The 17,787-nt window shown below is 41.5% G+C and overlaps 1 non-coding gene across 1 annotated transcript; it reads left to right on the forward strand.

Moving 5' to 3' along the window:
• Positions 1–17,295: 17,295 nt before the first annotated feature.
• On the forward strand, positions 17,296–17,371 carry TRNAP-GGG (transfer RNA proline (anticodon GGG)). The gene has a single exon. It is a non-coding gene; the product is annotated as a tRNA-Pro (tRNA).
• Positions 17,372–17,787: the final 416 nt, after the last annotated feature.

Raw genomic sequence — 17,787 nt, forward strand, 5'->3', positions numbered from 1 at the left:
AAGGGTTGACCTGACCAAAGCCATCCTCTCAGTTCTTTTCAGTTTCCATATCATTTACTCCTTCTGGCAGGACTTGAAAAATAAAGCTGGCCCTGGGCGGTTGGCTTAGCCATAGAGCGTCCACCAAGAGAATGGAAGTCCCTGGTTCGATTCCTGTTCAGGGCACACAGGAGAAGCACCCATTTGCTTCTCTACCCTTCCCCCTCTCCTTTCTCCCTATCTCTCTCTTCCCCTCCTCCGGCCAAGGCTCCATTGGAGCAAAGTTGGCCCTGGGCGCTGAGAATGGCTCCATGGCCTCCACCTCAGGCACTAGAATGGCTTCAGTTGCAACAGAACAACAGCCCAGAAGGGCAGAGCATCGCCCCCTGGTGGGCATGCCAGGCGGAGCCTGATCGGGAACATGCGGGAATCTGTCTGCCTTCTTGCTTCTCACTTCAGAACAATACAAAAAAAAAGAAAAACAAAGTTGTCTGAGAGGCCAAGAAACCATTATTGGATACTAAAATATTGTATGGATTCCATACCTACACACTGGAATTACCAGGGACCTGGTTTTTTGTTTTGTTTTTTAATGCTAGGCCTGGGCCTCAACCCCAGAGGTTCAAATTTAACTGATCAGGGGTGCCACCTTACCTGGGGGTTTTCCTTGAGCCCCAGAAGACTGTGATGTACAGCCAGGGTTGGGACTACCCAGGAAAGCTGGGACTAGCCAATCATCAAATGGAACCTAAGGCAATGGATGCAGAAGGAGGAAGTTCTGTGCGGTAAAAGTCTGAGCAGATATTGCTAACTCAAATGTCCCTAAGGGATTAAGAAGCAGTAACAAAGAAGTGATTTAAGCTGGGCGCACAGGGGCAAGCTGGTAAAGGCCTTGTGCCATACAGAGGGCAGCCTCATTTTTCTACATGGCAAATGTGGGCCCGGTGTGGCCATCAAGCTGGGCAGTTTTGTTTATTTTTTGGTTTTAGTTTTTCATTTTCCTTTTTTTTTTTTTTCAGAGAAGCCAGAAGTCCCCATTTAATGTGAACTATTTTCATTTTAAAATGTTGGTAATTAATTTTAAAAATCTCTTAAATGTTCCATAGGCCAAGGAAGAAGAATCGTGGGCCACAATAGGTCCCCGGGTCATTAGGTGGTCAGCGGTGCCCTGGGCAGTGTAGACTCTCCGTGTGCCCTACAGACACTGCGGGAAGAACCCTGTGGCTCAGAGGCAGGGCGGGAAGGGGGCAGTGGTTGGGGGCAGTCGTGTCTCTGAGTGATTTAAAAGTCCACTTTATTTTTAAATTTTGCTTTAATGATCTCTGCTATTTAAAATAAAACTTTATTAAGACATAATTTATATAGTGTAAAATTCATTCCGAGTATACAACTTAATGTTTTTAGCATCTTCACAGAGTTGTGCGACTATAACCACCATTAATTTTAGAACTGATGTTGATTACTCCTAAAAGAAATGCTATCCCTGTTCGCACTCGTTCCCTCCTTTCTCCCAACCCCCGGCCTTTCGCGTCCACTGACCTGCTTTCTATGTCTGTAGATTTGCCTGTTCTGGACATTTCATAAAATGAAGTCTTCATACCACAGGAAGTCACTTGTGACTGGTTTCTTTAACTTAGCATAACACTTTCAATGTTCATTCATGTCATCAGTTCTTTATTTCTTTTTATAAACAAATACTATCTCATGACAGGGATATATCATTTATCCATTTATCAATTGATAGACATTCGGATTGTTTTCATTTTTTGGCTGTGATGAATAATGTTGTACAAACCTTCGTGTGTAGGTGTCTATGTGGACGTATTTTTTCGTTCTTCTTGGGTGTGGAATTATATCTAGGAGTGGAATTGCTGGGTCACATGGCAACTCTATGTTTATCATTTTGAGGGCGGTTTTCCAAAGGCACTGTACTGTTTTACATTCTCACCAGCAGTATGTAAGGGTTCCAGTTTCTCTACATTCTCACCAACACTGTTTTTTGCCTTTTATTTTTTTTTTTTTCAGTTATACCATTCTAATGTGAAGCAGTATCTCATTGTGGTTTTGATTGGCATATTCTGGGTGGCTAAGTATGTTGATCATTTTTCATGTGTTTACTGTATTTCCCCATGTGTAAGACATTCCCATGTATAAAATGCACCTTAATTTGGGGGCCCAAAATTTGAAAAAAAAAAAGTATTACATAAAGTTATTGAACTCAAGTTTTATTCATCATAAAATTCATACAACTCTTCATCACTGTCAAAACTCTCATCCATTAGCTTGTCCTTTTCTGTGTCTGATGACAAATCACAGTCTTCAACAATGAGTGCAAAAACAAGCACAAGAAAGCGGGAAATGCAAGTAAAAAAAATCTACAACCACTGTGTAAGATGCACCCAGTTTTTAGACCCCAAATTTTTTTTAAAGGGTATCTCTTATACATGGGGAAATACAGTATCTTCTTAAGAAAATGTCTTTATATCCTTGGTCCATTTTTTAACTGGGTTATTTGTCTTTTCATTAGACTTTTTATTACTCAGGTGAAAGAGTTCTTTAAATAGTCTGAATATAGTTCCTTATCAGATACATAATTTGCAAATATGTCCACCCATTCTGTGGATTGTCTTTTCATTTTCTTGGTGGTATCTCTTGAAAAACAAAAGTTTCCTTTTTTTTTTTTTCTTTTTCTTTCTTCTCTGAAGCTGGAAACGGGGAAAGACAGTCAGACAGACTCCCGCATGCGCCCGACCGGGATCCACCCGGCACACCCACCAGGGGAGATGCTCTGCCCACCAGGGGGCAATGCTCTGCCCCTCCGGGGCATCGCTCTGCCACGACCAGAGCCACTCTAGCGCCTGGGGCAGAGGCCAAGGAGCCATCCCCAGCGCCCGGGCCATCTTTGCTCCAATGGAGCCTTAGCTGTGGGAGGGGGAAGAGAGAGACAGAGAGGAAGGAGGGGGGGGGTGGAGAAGCAAATGGGCGCTTCTCCTATGTGCCCTGGCCGGGAATCGAACCCGGGTCCCCCGCATGCCAGGCCGACGCTCTACCGCTGAGCCAACCGGCCAGGGCCCAAAAGTTTCCATTTTAATGAAGCATCAATTATCTGTGTGTTCTCTTGTTGTCTGTAATTTTAGTGTTCTACCTAAAAAACTTTGCCTGATTCAAGGTCACAAAGATTTATGCCTGAATATTGGGCCCTACTCTTCATGCCCCTTCGCTGTGTGATGGCAGAAACATGAACACTGACACACTGCCCTTAGGCTTGTGGTCGGAGTCTCCAGTCGCACAGGTCTGTTTTTCTGGGACAGCTCTCTCACCACAGCATTTGGTCAACTTTGGGCCCTGAATTTCACGTTTTAGTCAAGAAAACAATTGAGTATACATTTAGGACTAACAAGACCAACAAGAGTGTTTATTTATTCATCCACTCCACAAATATTTCCTGAGGGCTTCCTATGTGCTTGAAACTGTTCTGGGTTCTCAGGATACAGCACTAAACAAGACAGACAAGATCCATGCTCTGATGAGACTTCCAGCTCAGTGGAGGTGCAGGAGGCGAGAGCAAGATACATGGCAAATGAGCTCTGTATCAAAAATTCACCTAGAGCAGCACGCGGGGACAACTGGGGAAGGATCCGGGCAGAGGAGACATGTGCAAAGGCTCTAATTAGGAGGGGAATCATGTAGTTTATTCTGGAGACACAAAGAAATCTAATGTGGTTGGCGTGTAGTGGGTGTCGGTGGCTAAACTCCCTAAAAAGTAGTGTCCAAGCCAAAGGTTAGGTGCTAAGACTTTATAGGGGAAGTGAAACCCCAGGCAAGAAAAACTGAAAGAAGAGAGGGGTTAGTCAGGAAAAGAGGTAGCGCAACTCCAAGGAAGTGTGATACCAGCTGCTTCTTGTCACCAGAATCTGCAGGAAGCATCGGGGGTTTATATGAGGCAGAATGGAGGCCTCAGTTGAAGAAGGATCCAAGAGAAAGGAGCTGATTTCTGGTCTTCAGGTAAGCAGTGTAGTGCTCCCAAAGCTCCAAACATCTGTGGAGGTGAGAGGAAAGAGTTCTGGTGAGGTGGGAAGAGAAAAGTCTCTTTGCAAGCTCCTTACTCCCATCGGTCAATGTTCACTCATCAGGATATGAGTGGTCTCCAAGTAAGTATCTGGGAAGTGCTAGGGAAGTCCCAAGGTGAAAGACAAAAGGCATATGGTGGGAGATGAGGCACCATTGGGCTGTACCCAAAAGCAACATGAAAGACTGGGAGCAGCAGTCACAGCGAGCGCCTCAGTGACACAAGTGGCAGCAACCTGACTCCATGACCACAGTAACAGTACAAACATTGCTAGATTTTTCTAGTAAATTGGTGCTTTGTCATCAGTACAGTGGACAAGTGGGAGAGTGAAATGTGGCCAGAGAATGGCAGGGCCAGACCATGAGCTGCTTTGCAAGTCAGGATAAAGAACATGAAATCTATTCTAGTTTAGAATTTATTCTAAGAACAACACAAGGTCATGAAAGGTTCTTTATAAATTTATGTACAATAAAATTCACTTTTTAAAGGAACAGCTCTGCATATTTTGATAAATGCATAGTTGTGTAACCATCACCACCATCAAGATGTGAAACACTGCCATCACTCCAAAAATGTTGCTATCCCTTGTAGCCATGCCTTCTCCTTAAGCCCTAACCCTGGCAACCACGGACATATTCTTTGCCTGTATAGTTTTATTTTATCTTTTCAAGAATGTCCTATCAGTGGAATCATATAGTATGCAGCCTTTCAAGTCTGGCTTCTTTCACTTTCATCTGTGTTATTGAGTGCATCACTGGTTTATTCCTTTTTATTGTATGAATGTACTGCAGGTTGTTTATCCATTCACTAGTTGAAGGAAATTTAAGTTATTTCCGGTTTGGGGCAATTATGAATAGAGCTACTGTAAATATTGGCCTACTGGATTTTGTGTGAATACTGTTACCATTTCATTTGGGTAAATACATAAGACTGGGTTCCACAGTGAATGTGTATTTACCAATATAAGAAACTGCCATTATGTTGTACACCTGAAACTAATATAATGTTTTATGTCAATTATACTTCAATAAAAAATAAAAATAAATAATAAAAAAATAGACTGCCAAACTGCTTTGAATTTGCATTCCTAAGAGTACCATGTGAACATTCCAATTGTTCTGTATCCATTACAGGACTTGATATTGCTATGTTTTTGTTGTTTTGTTTTGTTTTGTTTTTAGTCACTTTAAATAGTGGATAATGGTTTTAATTTGCATTTCTGTAATAATTAATAATAACCATCTTTTCATGTTTTTATTTGGCACTTATTTAATTTCATGGAAATGTCTTTCTAAAACATTTTCTATGGTCTGACCTGTGGTGACACAGTGGATAAAGTATTGACCTGGAATGCTGAGGTCACCTATTCAAAACCCTGGACTTGCTCGGTCAAGATACATATGGAAGTTGATGCTTCCTGCTCCTCCCTTCCTTCTCTCTCTCCTCTCTAAAATGAATAAATCTTTAAAAAAATTTAAAAAATAAAATATTTTGTATTTCTTAATTGGTTCATTTGCATGCTTATTAATGAGTTTAAGTGTCTTATGTGTATGCTGGATACAAACCCGTTGTCAGTTATGTGACTTGCAACTATTTTTATCCCAATATGTGCTGTGTCTTTTCATTCTATTACCATGGCCCTTCACAAAGTAAATGTTTTACTTTTGATGAAATCTAATTTATAAATATTTTATGTGTCATCTTTCTGGTGTTATATTTCTTTATCTAAACCCATGTCAAAAAGGTTTTCTCTTAAAAGTTTTACAATTTTATATTTATAGTTAGGTCTACACTCTATTTTCAGTTAAGTTTTGCATAAGGTACAAGGCTTAGGTCAAGGTTCATCTTTTTGCTTATGGATATCCAGTTATTCCAACACCATTTATTAAAAACTATTTTTTCTCTATTTAATCATCTTGTAATTAGTTAACCCTATTTATGTGAATTTGTTTCTAGACTCACCATTCTGCTCCAATGATCTATGCATCTGTCATTTCCACTCTGTCTTACTTCCTATAGATTTTAAATGAGCCCTGAAATCAAGTGGTACAAGTTCTCCAATTTTTTTTTCAAAATTGTCTTGGCTACTCTAATTCCTTTGCCTTTCCACATACACTTTAAAATATTTTGTCAATTATCTACAAGATTCCTGTTGATATTATAATTGCATTGACTCTATAGACCAATTTGAGGATAATTAGCAGCTTAACAATACTCAGTTTTATAATTCATGAAACATGATAAATGTGTCCATGTAAGTCTTTTTTGATTTCTTTTATCAATGTTTTGTAGTTTTGAACATGAAGATTTTACATATTTTTGTTAGTTTTATAACTTTGTATTTCTTTTCCTGTGTACCTTAAATATGTAAATTTCCATTTCCAATTGTTTATGACTTATACATAGAAATGATTGACTTTTGTATATTAATCATGTATCCTGTAGCCTTAATAAACTCAATTCTAGAAACTTTTTTGTAGATTCTTTGGACTTTTCTATGAAGACAGTCATAGCATTGGTGAATAGGGAGAGTTATATTGTATTTCTTCTTTTGCCTTTTCTTTCTTTTCCTTGTCTTATTGCTTTTAATAGAACTTCCAGTTCTATGTTGAATGGAAGTAGCAGGAGCAGACATCCTTGTCTAATTACCAACCTTAGGAGAAAAGTATGTAGTCTGATCAGAAGGATATTTGGGGTTGTCTCTCTTGGAGGGAGTAAGGGGTGTACCCTCTGTATTTTAAAATCAGTATTTTTTAAAAGTACCGCAACAAACATTCCACAGATGATTCCAATGTCCGGATAGATTTAGAGACCACCAGTCTATAGGATTTCTTTGCTCCCTTATGGTGCTTAAATTCTGTGAGACAAGCGCCTCTACTCAATAAATATTTACTCATGTTTTCTCTATGCCAGGCACAGTTTTAGGCCCTCTATACAGAAATTAAAGTTTGGTATGTGCCCTCACTAAGCTTAAAGTCTTACAGGGGAGAATCACACATAAGCCTATGTTATGATGCAGTGTAAATGCCTAATGGAAGCAGGTACTTGCTTTACTTGCTCTTAATTTCCTAGATGCTTGAAGAAGGAATGAGCATTTGCCTACTGAGTTCTAACTGAAGCCACTGTGCCTTAGAGCCTCACAGCCACCTAAAGCCAACCTTGTCTGGATTTTGCACAACCGCGGAGTCTTTTTCTTGCTTATGGAGCCTCAGAACTTGTGGACCCCCTTTGAGATAATTTGAGCCCATCATCTTAATTAGGACTCTTTCATTTCTCCTCAGATCTCTTTTGTTCCTCTTCACCTTACAAGCTCTCTAAAAGGGTCTTATTTCTTTTAAATGTCTCTTTTTTCATCTCCAATTAGCGATGATCTTAGCTTCACACCCTACATCTAAATCATGTTTTCTCCTCCTACATGTAAGCTAATAATATATGTTCATTTAATTATAGCTCATGCCCACTAGCTAAGGATAAATTGACATACCCCACGAAAATAACAACATCACTGGGGTGAGGGAAACTTGTGCTAAAATGGGTTTTTCACTGCTGCTGCCAACACTTCATTGCCGAAGTACATACATGGAGAAGTAGACCAGTAACTTTTAAGTGGTAGCTGAATGATCAGTTATTTTCTAAATGTTTTTTATTAATAATAATTTTCTAAAATTAATCACTTTTATCAACTAATACATTTAACAATAATAATTTTGTTTAATCTGAAAAGGTTTCATAGAAGACAAATGGTAGATCATCCCAAAGTTTGAAGACAACAGTACAAGAAAAAAATGATGCAATTGAGAAAGCTCTGTCCATTAACTTTTGTTTTTCTCATGGTTAGGAAAAGACTTATTTTTCACTATTAATAGTCACACAGTTCAACCCACTCATTTATTGGGAAGCCTCTTCTGTGGCAGTTACAAAGATATATAAACTAGTTCGCCTACTCAGGAAGCTGTTTAATAGAGGAAAGAGACACATAAACAGATGGTGACATTGCAATGCAGGGTGTGCCATGGTCAGAGAACAGTCTTTTGTGGAAGTTCAGAGGAGGGGTCTCTAATCCAGACCAATGTCAGCAAGCATATTCAAAATCTAAAATAAAAGTAGCTGACATTCATTGAGCGCTTGCCCTATGCTGAGCACTCCTTTAAGCACATGGCACAAATTTAGCACATTTAATTTCACCAAAAGTCCCTGAAAAAAGTACAACTATGACCCCATTGTCAGTGAGGTTTTTTTAAAAAGACTAATGACTTGCCCAAGGCCACACAGCCCTGAAGATGCTGAGCAGGAATCCAGAATAAGGTCATTACACAGAAAGATGGCCCCTTGGAGATGTCTCATTCTAGTCCCAAAACCTGTGAATAGGTTACCCTACCTGGCAAAGAAGAATTAAACTGGCAGATAGAATTAAGATTGCTGATCTACTGGCTTCAAATAAGGAGATTATTTTAGATTATCCAGGTGGGCCAATGTAACCACAGGGATTCTTAAAAGCAAAAGACGGAGGCTGAAGAAGAGACAGAAGGCGATGTTAACCACAGAATGTGGAGACGGGCAGCACAGGGGGCTTGAAGATGGAGGAAGGGGTCCCAAAAGTAAGGAATGTGGGTGGCCTCTAGGAGCTGGAAAAGAAAGGAAAGCCACTTTTCCTCTGGGAAGGCACCCGATGTCAGCCCAGCGAGACCCACGTCAGGCTTCTACACTCCAGAATGGAAGACAATAAGTCTGTGTGGTTTAAGCCACCAAGTCTGTGGCAACTGGTCACAGCAGCCACAGGAAACTCACACAAAGGCCCAGGTCTTTCGCAATGCAGAGCCCAGGGCCTTGACCCCAGAACCCTCTTCCTGAGTTTTAACATAGAAATTATAGGCCAGCATTTTTTGCATGTATAACTTGGAACACATGGCCTTGGCTCCCTTAGCTTATCTGCTGTAGAAGGCAGCGCCAGCTCTCCAACTTTCCTGTGTCTCCTTTAAGGGAGGAAGAAAATAGCCTGTCTCCCTGCCTATTCAGGTGTCTCTGCCTGGCCTGGAACTCCCCAAAAATTAGTGATGAGGATACAGGAGACCATGTCTGCTGGTCCACTTGTTACCATGGAGCCAAGGAGCGCCGGGGAGTCTCTCCCATCGGCCAAGATGACGTGTGGGTGAAGGGATCTTACCCTGAATGCGCCAAAAGCTAGAAAGATGAATGGATAGGACTCCACCACACCAAAAGCTAGCAAGATAACTGGATGGGTGGGAGCGATCCCTTTGCTGTAAGAACTATGGGCTTGAGCAGGAAGAGGAGATGGTCTTTGAGATGGGAGTTCACCATTTTCCCAGGTCACAGCACCTGAATAAACTTTTTTCCTTTTATACCAGCTCTCGTCTCAAAAATTTGGCTTTGGTGAGACTAAGAGACATTGATAAGAGTGTGGTGGTTACGGGGGGAGGGGGGAGGGGGAGAAGGAAAGGGGGAGGGGGCGGGGCACAAAGAAAACTAGATAGAAGGTGACAGAGGACAATCTGACTTTGGGTGATGGGTATGCAACATAATTGAATGACAAGATAACCTGGACATGTTATCTTTAAATATATGTATCTTGATTTATTGATGTTGCCCCATTAAAAAAGTAAAATTATTTAAAAAAAAAATTTGGCTTTGGTTGCAGCAGGCAACTGAACCCACTTGTTAGGTTACACACTGTCAGCTGCAGAGCTGCACAGACACGGAGAGCAAGTGGAAAAGGAGGCTCTCTCCTGCCCACTTCGCAGGTCCCGGCGGCTGCTCATTCATCATCCTCACAGTTTATCTCGACACATCCTCTAGGTCTCTTGTCATGGAGCACCCACAGTGAAGTGCGATTAACGAGGAAGATCCCTCTAACGCAGTGGTCCCCAACCTTTTTTGGGCCACGGACCGGTTTAATGTCAGAAAATATTTTCACAGACCGGCCTTTAGGGTGGGATGAATAAATGTATCATGTGACCAAGACAAGCGTCAAGAGTGAGTCTTAGGTGGATATAACAGAGGGAATCTGGTCATTTTTTAAAAATAAAACATCGTTCAGACTTAAATATAAAAAAAAATGGAAATAATGTAAGTTATTTATTCTTTCTCTGTGGACCGGTATCAAATGGCCCATGGACCAGTACCGGTCTGCGGCCTGGCAGTGGGAACCACTGCTCTAACGGGCAGCCAAAGGTGACCAGCACCAACCTTGGGGTCATAGTGATATGCTGGAGCTTTGAGAGCTAATTGTTACATGCTCGGGTGTTTTGTGATCCACTGAAAGTATTTACACACCAGAAGTGGATAAATGCTACAAATCAAAATCTCTCACCCTCCGCTTCCTGCTCTGCAGCTGGCTTCTTGGGCCACCACTGGGCCACTCTGGCTTTACGTCATTTGAGACGTAAATGGCATTTAAGACTTTACGTCAATTTCCTTGCTGTTGAAAGCCAGCACCCCAGATGAGCCTGCCATTCAGTGTGCTGGTCACGAGAACAGAAAAGAAAGGACAGTCAACCACCAAGAAAAATATAACTTCCGAGCTCAAGTACCAACTCTTGGTAATTCCTTAACTCCTCAAGACGGCAAGAGTTCCGTTACTAAATACCGATAACATGATAGACATAAAAATCTACCGGGTTACGTTGTAGTGCAGAAACTCTCACTGGGTTTGGAGAAAAGAGAGGATATTTGGTTAAAATCAGAAAAGTTTTCATGAAGGAATTAGTTGGGCCTCTATCTCTTATTTTACTAATAATCACTGAGTACCTCCTACGTGCAGAACCTGGGCCAGGTTCTGTGGGGACACAAAGATGAATCTGAATGTGGACCCTCTTCTATAAGAGCTGGCAACTTCAAGGGGACCCTGGGCATCTGAGCTGTCAGTTGTGCCAGGCTTATTTTCCTTGGTCCCTGCTGCTATCTGCCACCTTTAGTTTTACTGTTTCTTGGCACCCCAATGGGACACGTTCCTTGGCTTCTCTTCTCTGTTCCACAGACTCTGGACTGTTCATCCCAAGTCCAAGTGTGCTCTCCCGCGGCCCTCCCATGCTCCTTCTCTTCCGACGGCTCCAGCCCCTGGCACAGGCCTTCTTCACTGTGCCCTAATGGAGCCCCACACACATATGCACACAGAGGGCCAGGGACCCTTATCACATCATCCAACTTATTCCTTCCATGGCAGTTATCATAATATGCACTCAGGCCATTTATTCATTCACTTTCTCACTGTCTGTTCTGCCGCTACCACCTGCCAGTAAGAAAGCTCTCAGGAAGGGAGGGACCTTGGTTGTCTCATTCACCACTCTAATACTGATACCTACCGCTATGCCTGTGCATTCAGCAATAAATGTTTAATTAAGTAATAAAAGTATAAACTAAGCGCAACTCTTGGACCTCAGAGGAAGAAGTGGTTACATCCAACCAGAAAGGGTAGGAAAATTTTTATAAAAGAAGTGGGTTTTGAGCTGACCCTTAAAGGACGGGCAGGATTTGGGAGGCGGGAGATGCAGAGTGAGTAGCAGCAGGCAGGAGTGAGGGCAGAAGCAGGAAGCAGCAGAGGAAGCCATAACAAGATTGCCCCCAAAAGATGGGACAGGTAGCCACTGCCATCAGTTCAACCATCCTCTCAGAACCTGTGATTTTTGAAAAGAGAAAAGTTTGTAATTTTTCTTTTCTGAAGGCAGTGATTTCCATATCGAGCTATGCAATCCTCTTCCCATACAGCTTCCCATACAGCTTAGCGGTGGCGTGGAGGGGGGAGTGCTTATTTGGACTTACCTCCTCTACCTCTTTCACCCCCAGCTCTCCAGAGCAACTCTACGTTCATCTATTTTACCTGTTTGTGCTTTTAAGTAAGATTTGATTTGGGGGAAAGATCCCGTCTGTCTTTTGGGGGTTTTTTTGTTTGTTTGGTTGGTTTTTTTTTTTGGTCTTTTCTTTATGAGAAAAGATTTCTTTATGTATCTTCAGTTTTTGTGTTTAAAAAATATGCAATTCTCTTTTTCTCCTTCTTAAGTAAAATTTACTTTCAGGGATTTGGATACCTATACCATATGTAGATTTTTCACTGTAAAGACTCATTTTTTTAAGAAGATAATACTTTGAAATATTAATTCCTTTTCTTTCCTATAGATTCTATGAGCCATACATAGATATATTTACAAAGTATGTTTATGATTATGTTGAAAGACAAGACTATATCGTAGACATGCTTAAAGGAATAGAAATAGAGAAAAATGTATGCAAATATCTAGGTAGAAAAAAATGGCCTTCTGGGTACTAGGACAGTGTGCTAAACTTTCAGAGTGAATTGAAATAAATGGAGTAACCAAAATATTCCGAACTGCATTCAAAAGAGAATTATTAAAATTCAAAGTGCACTCTTCAACTCTGACATTTTTATATTACATTCTGCCTCTGATGTCCTGTTAGTTATTTTTTCCAAGTCAAAATGGGAATCAATAATTCTCATCCTGTGATTCAAATACCAATGTCTTCATAGATCACATCTTATATTTCCATTTAAAAAACATCCTTACACAAACCCTATCTGACATAGATCAAGAAACATTTCATTTATCTTGACTGGTATTAAGAACTTTTACATCCAAAAAGATTCAGGAATACTGCTATTGATTAATCGTCACCTGGTATTAGATATTGCATCCAGCTACTGCAAATTCAGGATACTAAAATTGTATGACAATAAGTCTTATCCATCTAGGAGCCCATTTATTTCAAGAACTTCTGATAAATAAAATAATTTGGAGTTCATTTACAATGGGACTTGGTCAATATTTTTCATATCTTGGTGAAAAGTTATGGAAGGAAAACTGGTAATCTGACATAGAGATACAAATTTAGGATTAAAGATCATGCTATTTCCAGGATTCTCTTGTCCCATCAATCTACACATCTCTACTGCTGGTGCTGCCATTCATATCAGAATGCCTTCGTTTTTGGTTCTAGTATGCTAAGACATGCCACAGTGGATTCCAGCCCATCAAATTTATACACACCACCCAGAGCAGCTGGCTTAACAGATTGGCGGAGTGGCCTGCTGAAGACTCAATGACAGCCCCAGCTGGGAGATGACACTCAATGAATAAGGCAAGATGCAATTGTGTTTCAAGTCAATGACCATGATAAAGCAATGTTACTTCAATGAGCAGAATACAGGTCCAGGAAACAAGAAGTGGAAATTGGAGTAGCTTCGTGTGTGTGTGTGTGTGTGTGTGTGTGTGTGTGTGTGTGTGTGTGTGTGTGTGTGTGTATTTTTCCAAAGTTAGAAGTGGGGAGGAAGTCAGACAGACTCTCGCATGTACCCAACCAGAATCCACCTGGCATGCTCACCAGGGGGCGATGCTCTGCCTATTTGGGGCATTGCTCCGCTGCAATTGGAGCCATTTTAGTGCCTGAGGCAGAGACCATGGAGCCATCCTCAGCGCCCAGGGCCAACTTGCTCCAATGGAGCCTTGGCTGTGGGAGGGAAGAGAGAAATAGAGAGGAAGGAGAGGGGGAAGGGTGGAGAAGCAGATGGGCGCTTCTCCTGTGTGCCCTGGCCGGAAATTAAACCTGGGACTTCCACATGCCAGGTTGATGCTCTACCACTGAGCCAACCGGCCAGGGTCTGGGAATAGCTTCTATCACCTAAGAATCCATTTACAAAATTTTTGCCTCCCTTCCCTGTATCTTTGAACTCTGCTGGTTTTGAGGTTTTGGCTCTTAAGAGAGAAAATGTTTCCACCAGAAGACATTAAAGTTCCATTGAATTAGAAGTAGAGATGTTACCTGGCCATTCTGGGTGCCTTGTGCTTCTGAAATAATAGGCAGAGAATAGGATTACACTTCTGGCTGGCATGATTTATTCCAACTACCACAGGTAAACGGGTTGCTGCGACATAGTGGGGGCCAGGAGAATTACATCTGGTACCCAAGGAGTGCTTTGAGGTGCTTCTTAATACTCCCATAGCTAAGAGTAAAAGTTAATGAAAATTTACCAAAAAGTAAAATCAGGGCTACTAAAGATGCAGACCCTTCCAAAGTGATGGTTTGAGTCACCCTATCAGGTAAAAAACAACAACAAACAAACAAAAACAACTCTGACCAGCTAAAACTATGGCTGAGGACAAAGAAAATGTAGAACAGTAATGGAAATAGTCTTCTTGCGACCATTTATAAGTATGAGGGCTCTAACAATGAGGCATATTTCCTTCCGTGCTTGTATGTGTATTGTGTGTGTTGTGTATATGTATAGATATAGATATATAGTATATATGTGTATATGTATGTGTGTATAGATAATACTAATACAATATCTTCTATGATCTTTACTGTATATATATTTATAATTCCCTCTGTTCTTCTTTCCCTTAATATTGTATACAAGAATTGATGATGGTGATTATCTTCACAATTCACCTTTAGGTTTATAAACTTAGATGGCACTGTGGCTAAATATGAGAAGTAATTAACATACTACAAAACTATCTACCATAATTGTCTCATAAAATTATCTTCAATGACTTTTGAAACTTTTGATTTCTCAATTTAGGGGACGGGGTGAAGGACTGTTTTGAGTTGTACAAAAATTAGTTTCATTTTGTTAGGCAGAAGCACAAAGAAGTTTTTGTCATTGTATGTCATTGTAAACGTGTAGAAAGGTAGTTATGAATGCTGAGAAGCCAAAGGGATGAACTGGGTCAGTTAGTAAACTACTGTCTCCAAATTTCAACCTATTCTTTATACTCTACTGCTGGAGACTTCAACACTCCTGTAATTAATAGAACAAACAAGAAGGCAGAAGTTCATCAAAGATTTAGAGATCTTAAATAATACTACTGACTTGACCTAATTGACACTTCTAGAACACTCCACCCAACAACAGCAGAACACACATTCTTTTTAAGTATATATGAAATATTAACCATGGTAGTCCATATTCTTTTTTTATATAAATAAATATTTTTATTTTAATGGGGTGACATCAATAAATCAGGGTACATATATTCAAAGAAAACATGTCCAGGTTATCTTGTCATTCAATTCTGTTGCATATCCATCACCCAAACTCAGATTGTCCTTTGTCACTTTCTATCTAGTTTTCTTTGTGCCCCTCCCCCTCCCCCTCCCCTCTCCCTCCCTCCCTCCCCCTGCCCCCCATAACCACCACATGTCTCTTAGTCTCATTTTTATGTCCCACCAATGTATGGAATCCTGCAGTTCTTGTTTTTTTCTGATTTACTTATTTCACTCTGTATAATGTTATCAAGATCCCACCATTTTGTTGTAAGTGATTCGATGTCATCATTTCTTATGGCTGAATAGTATACCATGGTGTATATGTGCCACATCTTCTTTATCTGGTCTTCTATTTTTTTTTTACAGTGATTAAAGCCTTTAAGAAAACTCTTGGCCAATACAGCAAGAATCCATAAAAGAGTAATGTCCTTAACATGTTCACCAAGTCCAAGTTGGCCCCAACACCATGCCAAATCCCGGAAAAATACAACTCAGTTCAGTCGGTTAGGAGCTGTCACAAGGAGCAGGAGTCCAGGAAAAGTTCACATCCAGGAAAAGTCTGCATGACACTGGAATTGTTGTCACAATTCTATACTTTGCAGCTCATGTCCAAGTCCCAATGACCACTGCTTCTAGCTGGTAATGATTCAGGTAGACTGGAAAAGCCATCTGCAGCATGTGTGGAGATGGAGCTTCTGTTATCCTCTGCCTGGAGAGATGAGACCAGGTTGCTTTTCCCTGGAGCTCTGCGACTGTGGCTTGGTGAAGAGAACCTTGGAATATACTAAGCTGGGTAGCAAAGGTAGATTCATAATAGAAGTTGGCAAAAGGGGGAAAGAGAGCTCTAAATTAGGAATAGGTCCCAGCCTGAAATATGAGTGGGGCATTGAGGTAGGAGGAATAGAGGAAACACTATATATTAAACAGAGCAGCAGAAAATAGGACTATCAACACCCACAACAGAGATCTTCGAGGGAAGAATAAAAAACCTGACTATTCAGGCAAGACATAGTTAAGTGGCCCTTGTGCAAATGAGATCAGTTTATCTGTTTCTTGGAAGAAATACCCTAGGCTCATCCACAGTGTCGTAGATGGGGCTGACAGCCCTGGACACCTTCAGCCTTCAGTGGCAAACCCCAGCATTCTGGGCAAGGTTAGGTCATAGGTGGCTGGAGCAGGGCTGGAAGAGACTGAACCCTCCCTTAGAGGAGCGAGGGAGAAGCCTACCTTCCAGTGTCCCTGTTTCCTCACAGCAGAGGCATGTAAGTCTGGCAGGCTTTAGCTCAATGACCTTCCTTTCCACTATTGAAGCAGGACCCAGATGGCATCCTATGAGACCCCTTTGGGGCGTTGGAGCCTTTAAGGGCATATCCTGAAAGCTGATAGTTCCCCTGATCTCTATTGGGCTTTTCGGCCTCTTGGTATCTTAAAAGCCATGCTCAGAAGATCTTGCTGAGGGGTTTGAGGATCCCCATCCACCTATATAAATCTTTTCCATATATCTGGAGCTATTTGGAAAAAGACAAAACAGTGTTATTAGCTGGATCAAATAAAAGAAGGTAGTAGTTTGCAGGAGAAAAAGATTTGGTGTCTCCTGTTCATCAGCATTCAAAAGATATTTAAAAAATTTTTAAGTAAAAAGCATGATATGGTAGACCCATAGGAGTTCCAGGATATGACTCCCCCTTTTAAAATTTTTTAAATAGACCTTAAAATATTTGCTGGGTACACTTTAATAATACCTTGACTTTAAAGATTGTAAGAATGATAAAATACAGTAAATGCTTTTGCTCCATATGCAGGAGCATTGTCAGTTTAACTAGTTTAGGAAATCCAATAATAGAACAGTGCATACAGACAATGAGCTATAACATGCTTAGCAGCCTCTCCTGTTCTGACAGAGGTTACTACAAATCCAGAATATGTATCCACTGTAAAGTGGACATAGGACTGTTTGCCAAATGAAGGTATATGAGTAACATCTATTTGCCAAAGTTGTCCTGGTAGGGTCCTTGAGGGTTAACTCCAAATGAAGGGGCAGATTGTAGTATAAAATTCCTTGGACAGGATTTCCCAATCTGCCGTGCTGCCTCTCGAGAAAGTTGAAACTGTTTATACAGGGCTGCAGCGTCCTGGTGATGAATAGTATGAGACTGAATTGCTCGATCTGTCATGGTTGCTCCAAATAATTTTCTTTTGGGTAGCTTGATCAACAAGGGCATTCTTAGGCCCTGGCTGGTTGGCTCAGTGGTAGAGCGTCAGCCTGGGGTGCAGGAGTCCTGGGTTCGATTCTCAGCCAGGGCACACAGGAGAAGCGCCCATCTGCTTCTCTACCCCTCTCCCTCTCCTTCCTCTCTGTCTCTCTCTTCCCCTCCCGCAGCCAAGGCTCCATTGGAGCAAAGTTGGCCCAGGCACTGAGGATGGCTCTGTGGTCTCTGCCTCGGGTGCTAGAATGGCTCTGGTTGCAACAGAGCAACACCCCAGATGGGCAGAGCATTCCCCCCAGTAGGCGTGCCGGGTGGATCCCGGCCAGGCGCATGCAGGAGTCTGTCTGACTGCCTCCCCATTTCCAACTTCAGAAAAATACAAAAAAAAAGGCCCTGGCCGGTTGGCTCAGCGGTAGAGCATTGGCCTGGCGTGCGGGGGACCCGGGTTCGATTCCCGGCAAGGGCACATAGGAGAAGCGCCCATTTGCTTCTCCACCCCCACCCCCTCCTTCC

Source organism: Saccopteryx leptura, chromosome 3 (assembly GCF_036850995.1).
Source record: "Saccopteryx leptura isolate mSacLep1 chromosome 3, mSacLep1_pri_phased_curated, whole genome shotgun sequence".
Classification (NCBI taxonomy): domain Eukaryota; kingdom Metazoa; phylum Chordata; class Mammalia; order Chiroptera; family Emballonuridae; genus Saccopteryx; species Saccopteryx leptura.